This window comes from Helianthus annuus, chromosome 6 (assembly GCF_002127325.2).
Source record: "Helianthus annuus cultivar XRQ/B chromosome 6, HanXRQr2.0-SUNRISE, whole genome shotgun sequence".
Lineage (NCBI taxonomy): Eukaryota > Viridiplantae > Streptophyta > Magnoliopsida > Asterales > Asteraceae > Helianthus > Helianthus annuus.
Window position 1 is genome coordinate 142545910 of NC_035438.2, and position 14952 is coordinate 142560861.

Below are 14952 nucleotides of genomic sequence, written 5' to 3' on the forward strand. Positions count from 1 at the left end.
TCGGGGGTTAAGGGAACGGTTTGGTAAGGGTCTTGCCCTTGTTCAGCGTTTAGAGGTCCTGCTTGGGACCTGGGTCAAATTTAGTAGGATCTCCTTCAATGCCCATAGGTATTGGATGGCGGGGATCCAAACTCTTTGACCCCCTCATAAGTTAACTACTATTAATACTATAACCCGGCTATTTAGGACTGTATCCCTGCTGACTCAGACTACTTAGCCGAGGGTAACGTCACCGCCAAAAGCGGGGCCTACCACAATTTGCATTAATAACTTAATTCATTATCTTTCAATAATCCGGCCCTTTAGGATTGTATCCTTGCTGACTCAAACTACTGGGTTGAGGGTAACGTCGCCTTCAAAAGAGGGGCCTACTACAATAACTAAGATAATCTCTTAAACAAGTGCAAAAGTGCGAAAATAATCAAAGGTTATACTAACACACGTGTCGGATCCAAGTGATTCATCTTGTCTATCTGTTTTTATTTTATTTTATTTTCAGCATTTAGTTAGTTTTTATTTTTCTTAGTTTAAAACATTTTTCTAACTTTTTGATTTGATTAGACGTTGAGGATAAACCGGTATTAAAAGCTCTTGTGTCCTTGGACGACCTCGGTATCTTACCAACACTATACTACGTCCACGATGGGTGCACTTGCCCATATGTGTGTTTAGTGTTAGTGAATATCGTGTTTTATAAATTTAAAACTTGGCTAAAAGTGTAAAAAGGGCTTAAATATACATCTAAAAATATATACACACTGACACGCATCAAGTTTTTGGCGCCGCTGCCGGGGACACAAGGATTTTAAGAAAGTTAGGAATCAACGGCCTAATCATATTTTTTATTTTTCTTTAAATTTTTAGGATTTTCTCTTAGATTTTTAGCTTCTGCAGAGCTCAACACGGGGCCGTGCCCGCTGAACACGCCCCGTGCTCAATCATTGGAACTGGCAATCCTGTTTTAAGTCAGACAGTAGGCTGAACACGGGGCCGTGTCCACTCAACACGCCCCCGTGCCCAAGATTCAGTTGCTGAAAACAGAACCGTTAGATCCCGGCGGTTGGTAATTTCTGACACAAACATGAGTAATAGTAATTCTTTTTACTTTCGGCACTCTTATGGTTTGTGGTGTCGAATATGTGGAGGCGAACATGAGGAATTAAAATGTTTTTTCCCCACTTATAGGCCCCACTATATAGACCCACCGATTCCTTGTAACCTTAAGAGGGGCGAAAGTAAAAATAAGCACTATTTCTCCCTCGAATGCGCCCAACCAGATATTCTAGGAGAAATGCTCCTTGACGAGTTATTTCAACTAGAAGAACTACTTCTCAATTGGTCAAAAGAACTTAGGAAGGATTTTTTAGATCCATCCCAAGATGATGACCACGAAGAAATGTTGGAACCGCATTCCGACAACCTCGTTGCTCCCGAAAATACCTTCTTACCTAGAAAAGACGCGGACGATAGTCGTCCCTGTGTCGATTGTGCCGTGAAGGACTCCCCATCGACTTCGTTCGATGCATACATAGACCTGAGCGATTCGGCATACACCTTCTTTAACGAGAGCCCGGGAAAGGGTTGGACTTGTCCACCTAGAATGAAAATAGGAATTACCCTCACCGACAACCTCTTGCGTTCTCGCCTTAGTATAGGACAATTAAGGTATCTTAGGCACTTTGGGGTTGTTCCAACAAGTCAAGAGCCACCCGATATAGATTAGCTCCTTAGTAAAGACAAAACTTCATAAGACAGCTTTCCGACACGGGGCCGTGCCCGGCCAACACGCCCCCGTGTCCACCAAAAGATTCCCCTCTGATCAGAACGTCAGAATACGAACAAACTGTGTCAGAATTTCATCTGCACACGGGGCCGTGTCCAGCGGACACGGGGCCGTGTCCAGCAGGCTGTCGTTTTCTATAAATGCAGCCAAAAATCCTGCACATTTGGACCAACTTGGGGACAGAGATTTGAAGGAATCTTCTCTCAAACAATCCTAGGTAAGTCTAAAAGAAGTTTCCAACAACCCATCTTGTCCTTTCCTCTTCTAGACATTTCCTTCTTCTTCATCTTTCTTCAAGAACTACCATGAAAAGTTTGAATTTTCAATCTTTGTGGTAGGGAACAATGAGTTTTGATCATAGAATCTTGGTAAAAACATGTTATGTAACATTGTTTAAAGTTATTTACTGTCAAAAAGCTTGCATAAACTCAGAAAATAACTTAAAAACCCAAGATTCCTTGCTCCAAAATTCTGCAGAAAGATGAACACGGGGCCGTGCTCAATGAGCACGGGGCCGTGTCCAGAAACTGTTTCATCGTATAAACTGCTTTTGGTTTATTTTTCGTAGAATGGCGAGTGAAAACAGCGAAACATCATCCGTTCATTCATCAAACAGCCGAAGGGGAAGGAGGCCCTCCGTTGAAGTTACACTTGTGCACTACGTAATAGCGCTAAGAGAAGCTCTCGACGAAATGACGTCAGTAGAGGAGGTCCTCATTGACCGTATTAACGATCTTACAATGGGACTTGAAAGCAGCTTCCAAGAGATTAACCTTTTGCACCAAAGGTTAAACATTTTGGTGGCACCCCCTATGGAACCAGTCCTTCCACAACAAGACTGGAACTTGGCACTCGGTGTTAACAACCCTACCGGGTGGGAAGACTTTCCCGCAGAACCTCCTATGGAAAACCCACAAGAAGTTCCCGCGGAAGTTGAAACTCCTCAAACCAATGCAAACGAGCCCTCTTTTCTCCTTCCAAGGGAGGTAGAGGAGTGGCTTGCCGACATATGAGGAGAACCGCACCCGAAGGGAGGAGTTCTACAAAGCCTTATCTAACCAAGACTAGTAGCTTCTTGGAAATTTTGCTAAATTAAAATAAAACATAGGGCTAGAACTCCATAAGTTTAATATTTATGTAATTTTTATCTTTATGTAATGTCTCTCTATGATTTGCAATGCTATGATGGTTTTTATGATTGATGGTTGTCGTGAGAATAAAACACACTCATGGTGGTAATGGATGAAAAAGGGAACGAGAAAAATGGAACCATGCACGAAGAACAGAGCAACCCGACAAAAATCTCCATCACAGAAGGCTCAACACGGGCCGTGCCCAACCAACACGGCCCCGTGCTGAGCCCCCTGCAGAAAATCACCCAGTTCAGGTAACTGGACACGGGCCGTGTTCAGCGGACACGCCCCCGTGCCCAGGCTTCTGTTTCAATTCTGTAATTTTTGTTACTGGCACTTGACCACGGGGCCGTGCCCGGTGAACACGGGGCCGTGTCCAGGATGCCAGTAACACAAATCTTTGCTTTTTAACCCACTTTTATACATTCTAATCAACCAAAAACATTATTTTTGGGCACATTGAGGACAATGTGTAATTTAAGTGTGGGGGGGGGGGGATGCTAAAACACTTGAAATTTTGCAAAATCCTAAACACAAGCCTTACACAAAACTCTATTGGAACCGCTAAACACCCCAAATTTTTTCAAAAACTTTTTCATTTTTTTTATTTACTTGTCTTAGTTTAAGTTGGGAATAACAAGTTCTAAAAAGGTTATAGTTTTACAAGTTTACAACCGATAGCGTCGTGATAAAAAAGGAACCAACATAAGAAAATTATGAAACGGCATAACAAGTCTAGTTTAAAATTCGATTATATATGCTTGGTCACATTAAAAACCCATTCCCACAAAGGTGAGTTTTGAGCCTTTATTGAGCACAAAAATACACATATTTAGATTAAACGCTCATTTTTCGTTTCTTGTGTGAATAGCCGCTCGGTCCTTACAAATCTAGAACTTGCCACGACGATACATTCCCGGTCCTTACCAACTTAAACCCAAGTAAGTAAATGATGGAGGCATTAGGACTAACCATTTTTCTTTCAAAACCATTATTTTTCATTTTTTTTTACCTACCCAAAATCCCCCTAGATAGCCCCTTTGAGCCTAAACCTTTCATTTCATTACCCCAAAACCCTTTTTACCCACCAAAAACCTTTTTATTTTTTTTTTATTTTAGTAACAAGTTCGCTTTTTCGTAAACATCACCTTTTTATGTGACGATCAAAAAAAAAAATGATGATGAAGTCAAAAACAAACAAAAGCTATAAAAGCTTGTTTGGAGAAATACTTCAAAAATAAAAAGTCACTAAAAACAAGGTACTTCACGAAAACCGACGCTTGTTACGATTTTCGCCCTTTTTACTAACCACTAACCAACCACCCACCTTTAAACCCAAGCCTTCACCCAAAAAAGTCCTCTTGATATTTACAAAGGTAAAAAGTTAAAAAGGAGGAGGATTGATTGCTTGGCAAGCCTATGGAAGACGTAAGTTCCGTGCCGCTCTCGAGTGATTCACTAAAAATATACACCTTCGGCCGAGTGTTGAGTGATCTCCCGTGAGGTATGTGAACTTGTATATAAATGGAATTTTAATAAGGCATGCTATGCCCAAATAAGTAATTTATCTTATGAAAAGTTCAAAATAAATCATAACGAATAGGATTGTAAATAAATAAAAATAAAACCGATAAAAACCTTGGATTCCCGACACTCTAGGACAAGCTAAAAAACTTCTCTTCTACCTATTCCATTTGGGAGTGAAAGCCACATTTAAAGAGTTTTGCTTGAGGACAAGCAAAAGTTCAAGTGTGGGGGTATTTGATGTGTGTAAAATGCAACATATAAAACACATCAATTAAGGCATAAAACTAACCCTCTTTAAGTACTAATGTTGGAAAAATAGTGTTTTTGTCTTCCTTTTGTATTTTCAGGATGAAATGAGCTCAAAATCACAAAAGAAGCAAAAAGACTACTAATTCTACCATAAATACAAGAAAAGGAACAAAAGTGGACTGCCCGGACCCTCAACGGCATCTCCCAAGGCAAAAGAGAAGAAACAGAGTCTGAACACGCCCCGTGTCCAGCGAACACGGGGGCGTGCCCAGGAAGCAGCAGAAAAGACAAACCAGTAGAAGCTTCCATTGCCCACCACGGGGCCGTGTCCAGCGAGCACGGGGGCGTGGTGAAAGTACATCAGGCGCATTAATTGTAATTCGCAATTACAATTAATGAAGAGAGAGAGTGTCAGGCGGGCACGGGGCCGTGTCCAGCGGACACGGGGCCGTGTCCAGCCTTCTGTTCAGCCTATAAATAGAGGAGCTTGGCTTCATTCTCTCTCATCCCTTGGCACACCACCTCTCTCACACCTCATCCACCACCCACCACCACCATAACACCATCATCCACCACCATCATCCATTGTCCATCGTAGAGTGTGTGAGTCGTCTCGGGATCCAAGATTGATCGTAAGAGTTCTTGACAATCAAGGCCATGTTTGCCTGAGTCTCTTACATCACTTGGTGAAGACAAGTGTTTAGTATAATACTTTTTATTGTTAATCTTTTGCACTTTTTATTTGGTTTTGTATTAATGACTTTAATAACTAGTTACTTATGTTGAAGGTGATCTTTCCTTATCGTTTGTCCGTGGTGTCTTGGCATTATTTTACTGTCTATATAAAATAAAAGATTTTCACCATTCATATCTCCACGGTCTATATGGAGGTATGTTGGCTACCTGGTCGGGGGTTAAGGGAACGGTTTGGTAAGGGTCTTGCCCTTGTTCAGCGTTTAGAGGTCCTGCTTGGGACCTGGGTCAAATTTAGTAGGATCTCCTTCAATGCCCATAGGTATTGGATGGCGGGGATCCAAACTCTTTGACCCCCTCATAAGTTAACTACTATTAATACTATAACCCGGCTATTTAGGACTGTATCCCTGCTGACTCAGACTACTTAGCCGAGGGTAACGTCACCGCCAAAAGCGGGGCCTACCACAATTTGCATTAATAACTTAATTCATTATCTTTCAATAATCCGGCCCTTTAGGATTGTATCCTTGCTGACTCAAACTACTGGGTTGAGGGTAACGTCGCCTTCAAAAGAGGGGCCTACTACAATAACTAAGATAATCTCTTAAACAAGTGCAAAAGTGCGAAAATAATCAAAGGTTATACTAACACACGTGTCGGATCCAAGTGATTCATCTTGTCTATCTGTTTTTATTTTATTTTATTTTCAGCATTTAGTTAGTTTTTATTTTTCTTAGTTTAAAACATTTTTCTAACTTTTTGATTTGATTAGACGTTGAGGATAAACCGGTATTAAAAGCTCTTGTGTCTTTGGACGACCTCGGTATCTTACCGACACTATACTACGTCCACGATGGGTGCACTTGCCCATATGTGTGTTTAGTGTTAGTGAATATCGTGTTTTATAAATTTAAAACTTGGCTAAAAGTGTAAAAAGGGCTTAAATATACATCTAAAAATATATACACACTGACACGCATCAGGGAGCAAGAATAGAAATTTTTAATCAAAAATTTATTGCAAACCTTTACCCAATGAATCTGGCTGAATTTGATGTTGTGTTAGGAATGGATTGGTTAATAGCCAATAAAGCCAGTATTTTATGTGATCAAAAGACAATTCAATTAAAATCACCAAGAGGTGAAAAGATCTCAATTAAAGGAGATAAACCTTTTAGATCCACTAAATTCATCTCTGTGATGAAAACTGCAAGTTGTATAAGAAAAGGATCTATAGTGTATTTGATTTCAATAATCACTAACACTAAAGGAAAAGAATTAAAAGATATCCCAGTAGTATCCCAATTTTCAGATGTCTTTCCAGAAGAATTGCCAGGACTACCACCAGACAGGGAAGTCGAATTCAGAATTCACCTATTACCAGGAACAGCACCAATTGCTAAAGCACCTTACCGTTTAGCACCCGCTGAAATGCAAGAACTGAAGAAACAATTAGACGAATTATTGGAAAAAGGATTTATACAGCCAAGTTCATCGCCATGGGGAGCACCAATATTATTTGTCAAAAAGAAGGACGGATCGATGCGTATGTGCATTGACTACCGGGAATTGAACAAAGTCACGATTAAGAATCGGTACCCATTACCGAGGATCGATGATTTGTTTGATCAACTTCAAGGAGCTCGATTTTTCTCTAAAATCGATTTAAGATCAGGATATCATCAATTAAAGGTACAGGAAGAAGATATTCCTAAAACCGCATTCAGAACAAGGTATGGTCATTATGAATTTACTGTCATGCCATTTGGTTTAACCAATGCCCCAGCCGCATTTATGGACATGATGAACCGAATATGTAAGCCATATTTGGATAAATTCATAATTGTCTTCATAGATGATATTCTCATTTACTCTAAAAGCAAAGAAGAGCATGCAAAGCACTTGCACTTACTTTTAAGTTTATTAAGAAAAGAAAAGCTTTATGCTAAGTTTTCAAAATGCGAGTTTTGGTTAGAACAAGTGCAATTTCTCGGACATTTGGTGAATCATGAAGGAATTCATGTAGATCCAACAAAGATCGAAGCAATTACTAAATGGAAAACCCCTGAGTCACCAACTGAGGTTAGAAGTTTCTTAGGATTGGCCGGTTATTATAGAAGATTTATTCGAGATTTTTCTAGAATAGCCATTCCTTTAACTAAGTTAACCTGTAAATCTGTTAAGTTTGAATGGGGACCAAAACAAGAAGAAGCCTTTAGAATCCTTAAGCAAAGATTAACCCATACACCCATACTAGCATTACCAGAAGGAACTGAAGACTTTGTAGTCTTTTGTGACGCTTCTAAGTTAGGTTATGGATGCGTATTGATGCAACGTCAAAAGGTTATAGCTTATGCATCTAGACAACTTAAGAGTCATGAAGGAAATTATTCGACCCATGATTTGGAATTAGGAGCCATAATTTTTGCCCTTAAGATTTGGAGACATTATCTTTATGGTAGTAAGTTTACCATATTCACTGATCATAAAAGTTTAAGATATGTTTTCGGGCAAAAAGAGCTGAATATGAGACAAAGACGTTGGATGGAATTGCTTAGTGATTATGACTGCGATATTCAGTATCATGCAGGAAAAGCCAATGTGGTGGCTGACGCTTTAAGTCGAAAATATTATGAAAAGCCAAAAAGGATACGTTCTCTTAAATTAAATCTGCAAGTAGATTTAAACGAACAGATTAGAAAAGCACAAGAATCAGTAATCAAGGAAGATACTGAAAAACTAAAGGGAATGATTAAGGAATTAGAACAAGGAACGGATGGAATTTGGAGGTTCCATAAAAAGAGAATGTGGATACCTAAATTAGGAAATTTACGTCACCGTATATTAGAAGAAGCCCATAAATCTAAATATACGATGCATCCAGGAAGTGATAAAATGTACCAGGATTTAAGGAAAAATTTCTGGTGGATAGGAATGAAAAAGGATATAGCAGCTTATGTTTCTAAATGTTTAACTTGCTCACAAGTCAAAGCTGAACACCAGAAACCCTCAGGTTTATTACAACAATTAGAAATACCAGTTTGGAAGTGAGAATTGATAACAATGGATTTTGTTACCAAATTGCCTAAAACAAGGAAAGGAAATGATACAATCTGGGTAATTGTAGATAGGTTAACCAAGTCAGCTCATTTCTTACCAATAAAGGAAACCTTTAGTATGGAACAATTAGCCAAATTGTATGTAAATGAAATCGTTTCTTTACATGGCATACCTTTATCAATTGTTTCTGATAGAGATAGCCGTTTTACTTCTCATTTTTGGTCAAGTTTTCAAAGAGCAATGGGAACTAAGCTAAAACTAAGCACCGCTTATCATCCTCAAACGGACGGACAAAGCGAAAGAACAATTCAGACGATGGAGGACATGCTTAGAGCTTGTGTAATTGATTTTGGAGGTAATTGGGACGAACACTTACCTTTGATAGAATTTTCTTATAATAACAGTTATCACACAAGTATCAATGCTGCACCATTCGAAGCACTTTATGGACTAAAGTGCAGAACCCCAGTCTGTTGGGCAGAAATCGGAGAAAAACAACTATCTGGACCCGAGATAGTACAAGAAACAACCAATAAAATTATTCAAGTCAAGGAACGACTGAAAGCAGCACGTGATCGACAAAAGAGTTATGCCGATAACAGACGTAAACCCTTAGAATTTCAAGAAGGAGATAAAGTATTATTGAAAGTTTCACCCTGGAAAGGAGTGGTAAGATTCATCAAAAGAGGAAAGCTAAGTCCCAGGTATATTGGACCTTTTGAAATTATCCGAAGAATAGGACCTGTAGCTTATCAGCTACGACTGCCAGAGGAAATGGCAGGAATACATGATGTGTTTCATGTATCCAATCTTAAAAAGTGTTTAGCTGACGAATCACTCGTAGTACCTCTCAAAGATATAGAGATAAATGAGCAACTCAAGTTTGTGGAGAAGCCTCTACAAATTGAAGATAGGAAAATTAAGAATCTCAAACATAAAAGACTAGTTCTGGTCAAAGTGAAATGGAATTCCAAAAGAGGACCCGAGTACACATGGGAACTTGAATCGGAAATGAAAAAGAAATATCCACACTTGTTCCAGTAGATCTCGAGGACGAGCTCTAAAACAAGGTGGGGAGGATATAACAACCCTCGGTAAAACCGACATTCTCATAATAATTCCGACACCCTAATATATCTTTAAATATATCAACTTGTCTTTATATGCACCCCGTATGTGAAAACCGAGCCCGAAAATAGATTATACTATATAAAATAAATAAAAAACAAAATTTGTTAAACTGAGGCGGGCCGCGTAGGGCCTCACCTCAAGTTCATGCGGGCCGCGCGAATAGGAAAACCTGATATCGCCAAAACCATAAGCCCAAGCGGGCCGCGTACATGTTTGGTTTAGTTGATGCGGGCCGCGAGTGCCCAGCATTGTGGCACAGCCCGGTGCGGCCACGTGTCCGAAGCGTGTCAAGCCTAGGGGGTGACCCAGCCAAGCTACGCCATTGACCTAAGTCAATGCGGGCCGCGTAAGGCCTGGCCAAACTCCACGCGGGCCGCGAGAGATCGCGATTACAGCCCTATATAAGAAGGCAACGGGCTTTCAGTTTTCGTCGCTCACAACTTTCTTTCTTTCTAAATTTCTGAAGTAGTATACACTATAGCCGGGCATTATACACCCTAAATTAGCGAGGTTCTGCTACGATGTAAGTATTATAACCCCTGGAGACGTATTAGATACGCTGCCCGATTGATCTAGGGTTCCGTAACGGCTGTCGTGGTTCTGCCCGACGTAGTCGTTGGAATGCCGTCTCGGGGAGGGTATTACTAATGTTAAAATGGGTTATTATACTAACACACGTGCATTTGTGTGAATTATAGATATTCACCAGGAAATCATAAAGGAAAACCCTAAAATAGCAATGTGAGTAATCTCCTTTTTGTTAACAGTTTTTACAAAACCTTAACCTTTTTATAATGCAATTTAGCAGTGATTGAGTCTTTGTAATTCTACAATTACTGCCGGTATGTTGGGGTTTTGTATACAAAATGTGAGTAACGTTACCATTGGACGAAGAGTTAGCCAATGGGTAATATGACCCTCAGTCAGACGTGACACTACTGAATGAGTAATTGGGTAGATGGAAACATTGTAATCGCCCTCAATACTGTTTAAGTTAAATTAATAATTCTTGATTAAACTGAGATTCATTCACCAGTATTTTCCACTGACAAAACCTTTTTAAAAACGCGTTTCAGGTAACAAAATGTGAAAGCCAAACTAGAAGCCAGCTGGACAGCACTGAAGGCTTGGAAAAGTGGCTATAAAAGTTACCTAAATAAAAGAAAGCGTTTAGTTCAATAAAGTGGGATTTATTCCTGTAATTCAGTGTGTAATAAAAACTTGGGTTTCACCCATGTGTTTGATATTACAAAATATGGTGGTTTACTCTGATTTAAAACATTTCCTAACTACGGTCCTGATGAAATTTCCGCTGCCAAATAAATTAATAACGTGATACCACCGCAACTGGCTCACGGCCGCCCGTTCCCGGGAGAGAGGGATCGGGGGTTGTGACACACAGGGGCTTTATGACTACGGCCTCAAATTGCATAACGCCCCATAAAGCCCCTTGCTGACGTGGCATGCCACATGTCGCATAACGCCCCTTTGAGGGCTTTATGACTACACATGCCCTAAGACCCCGCGAGCTTCGCGGGTGGCTAAACACCAACTAAACACATAAAATAATTTAAACGTAGAAGCGTTAAAGTGTGATTTGTTAAGTCTAATATTTTGAGACAGTTGAGCACGTCCCAATAGTACAGCTACATAATGTTCGTTACAAATTAAGTTTTTGTCAGCTAAACCTTCATGATGTTTTCATAATGTCTTCTTTAACTCCACTATCGCATTCATCCTCTGACATTATCAATTCCAATCAGGACGACTTAGAATTTAAAGCTTTATTGCTAGATTATTAAAAAGAGTTAATTACTGTTTTCGTCCCTGTGGTTTGTCAAAAAATCACTATTTCAATCCATTAGTTTAAAAATTGTGATTTCAGTCCTTGTGGTTTCACTTTCGTAACCATTTCAGTCCACCTCGTAACCATTTCAGTCCCTTTACTTACAGAATAAATGGATTGAAATGGTTACGAAAGTGAAACCACAGGGACTGAAAATGGTCACGAAAGTGAAACCACACGGACTGAAATCGCAATTTTTAACTAATGGACTGAAATAGTGATTTTTAACAAACCACAGGACGAAACAGTAATTAACTCAAACGAGTTAATTACTGTTTTATATACATGAAATTAATTTGAAAAAATAGATTCTTACTTAAGTGTAAGAACAACTCAAACGGGTTCTTAGAGATATCAACTGGTTGGCTACCCTCCAACACTTGATTTGCTATAAATCCCTTTTACTGTTATAGAGAAAAATAAGGTTATAACCAGGAAATTTTCCGGGTAGGAAAATTTAATTTATAACAAATAAAAGTATAAAAAATAACACTTTAACATCTAAAGTATCATCTTTTCCTTTTCTCCATCATAAATTTTTAATTGGTTTCTTAAACTTTTTCTTGTTGTAAAGAGCCATAAAAACATACAAAAGCAAGAATGTAAAGGAAACGTCGATATTTAGAGCATTTACATTGGAACCTCTATTCTATATTATATAGAGAAAATAATAGAGAAAACAACAAAAATACCATCACATTGGAATTTCTATAATAGAAAAAAAATTAAAGTAAAGTACACCTCTATATTTATAGGGTCACATACATTCAACCCTCAATATTATTATTCTGAGTGTGTAATATCTAATATGATTTTGAAAAACTTCATTTATACCACAGCCTCACCAATTTTGAAAAGACCCGTTTAAAAAAAAAAAAAAAAAAACTCATTTCATCACAACCTGTTTTAATCGAGTTAATCACAGGTTATCCTCTAAATATCTTTTGACATCTATGCATAAAATAAATACAAACAAACTAATCATAAGTCCGTCTTTAAACAATTTTTCAAAGTTTACCTACTTGAGCAATTAGAGATAAATATAAAGCAAATCACCCGTTAGGTAAAAACGGTTGAAATTGCGTTTTTTTTTTCAGTAAACCAAACTTTATTAATCACCAAAAGAGGCATACAAACAACAATTAAGCTTCCAAAAAAACACACTAAGATACATCCAAAATACTCTTACCTCATTACACATCCAATCACTTTAAAAAAATTATCTATACACATACACTAACCAAAGTCTAAACCAGAGAAAGTGGACCAGATTGAGAGATTGACGCCTATCGATCTGTTAATCATCCACCAGAGAGTAGCCTCCTTAATGTCTTGCACTATTTTAGTTTGAAAAGCATCGACCCCTTTGAAGATCTTATCATTTATCCTTAACCATAGCCTTCATATTGTTATGAGAAATACAATATAAATCGGCATTGTTATTCGTGGGCGTATCCAGACTAATTCTACATACACAAACCTTCCAACATATTGATTTAGCGGAGATACGTGAAGCGAACAAAAGACAGGAAGAGCAGCTTTTATATTTTTTTATCAAACCTGTAATCATTTTATAAATAATGCTATACAAAATTACAGGAAGAGAAACTGTTGTAGTTATTTTTTTTATATAATATTAATCATAATGCTATACACACCTTGTCGTAGCTTAAACACATTTCTTCAGATTATGGCCCAATTTGATCAGATTCTAAAAAACGAAGAAAGATTATCATGAGATACTGTAAAACTGGGGTTTAGGATGTAAACCATAAAAATAACAAATTAATTTAGATGATTAGCCTTGCAGAAAACCCAAATCGGGAAAGTTTACCTGAATCGTTAACGAAAAAAATCAGACTCGGATTGGGTTACTCAAGCGGATATTAATCACTGGAATAAGATCGGGTATCAAACATAAGAGCACACATGAGTTGATTAATGGAACCAAATGGTGAGGAGAAGAATATACATCAGTGAATCGAATAGAGATCAATTTCCCATAGGATCCCATTTAAGATATATAGATATATAGATATAGATAAAAAGCGGTGCAAGATATACCTTTCCTTCAACTTCTCATAGGATCCCATTCAAGAGTTCCTTGTAGGGGAAGGAGTCTGAAAGAAGCTCATCACCTAAATTACAAAACACAATTTGAATTAGATATGCAACTCGAGTACAAAAACAATAGTCGAAGAAGACTCAAAGCATCCCTAAAATTACAAATAATATAGTCAAAGCATCTCATAAAAAACATCAAGATTTCAAAGCGTTCAAAATTTAAAATTAAACACAATAACGGTTTACTTCAAAATTTAAATTTAAAATAATGATTGACTTCAAAATTTAAAATTTAAAATTTAAAATTTAAAATCTGAAAATCAAATCACTGATATCCAATCCCGTAAATCAAGCAAACTTATTAGGAAAGTCTAACTTTTCAAATTTAAATTCAATTTACAGATTCGAAATTTAAAATCAAACACATTAATGGCAAACTTTCAAATTTAAATTTAAAATAATAATTGACTTCGAAATTGAAAATTTAAAATCAAACACAATAATGGTTTACTTCAAAATTTAAATTTAAAATAATGATTGACTTCAAAATTTAAAATCTGAAAATCAAATCACTAATATCCAATCCTGTAAATCAATCAAACTTATTAGGAAAGTCTAACCTTGCCAAGCAAAACCAACCGACATAGAAACAAACTCATAAGAGAGGGAAGAATATAAAACAAACAAAAGGAGGGGTTTCAAAAAACATAAATGAATTTATTTATAGAAACACTACAAATTTTCCGGAAATTAATACAATACCAAATTTATTAGTAACTAAAAAATACAGCCAAAATTAAATGAGCATAAAGTATGAAACCAAACATTATACCGGATAAAAAATAGGAAAAAAAAACAATAAAACTAAAATTTTTTATTAACACGTCCGACGAAGTTTAATAGTCCGGCAATGACATAAAATTTAGGATTAACCATGAAAAAATAAAAAAAACAAAACAAAAGAATCATTAATACATATTAATACAATACAAAATTTATTAGTAAAAAAACAAAGATTTTCAAATTTCAAAAAATATCATAGTTTGATTTGCCACAAAAAAAAAACAAAATAACTTAAAAATTATAGAGATTAGCATAAATGATTAAACTATCATTATACCGGATCAAAAAACACCAAAAAACGATAACATTAAACTTACCTCTTGTATTCGAAGAAGATTCAAACTCCTGCAATTGCATAAAAATTAGGGTTTATCATGAAAAAACAAAAAAAAAAAAATCAGTAAGAGCATCACTCTTTCAAAGACATCAAAAATAGATCCATTAATAAGATTAGATTCGAAAAATTTAAATCATCATCAGCAACACAAAAATACAGAAAAATGATGAAAAAAAAGTGCGATTAAGCATTTAAAATACACAACAATCTAATCTAGTTTACATACCTGCAGAATAAGTGGAATGATCTACAAAAAAAGAAGAAGAACAAATTCTGAAAAACTT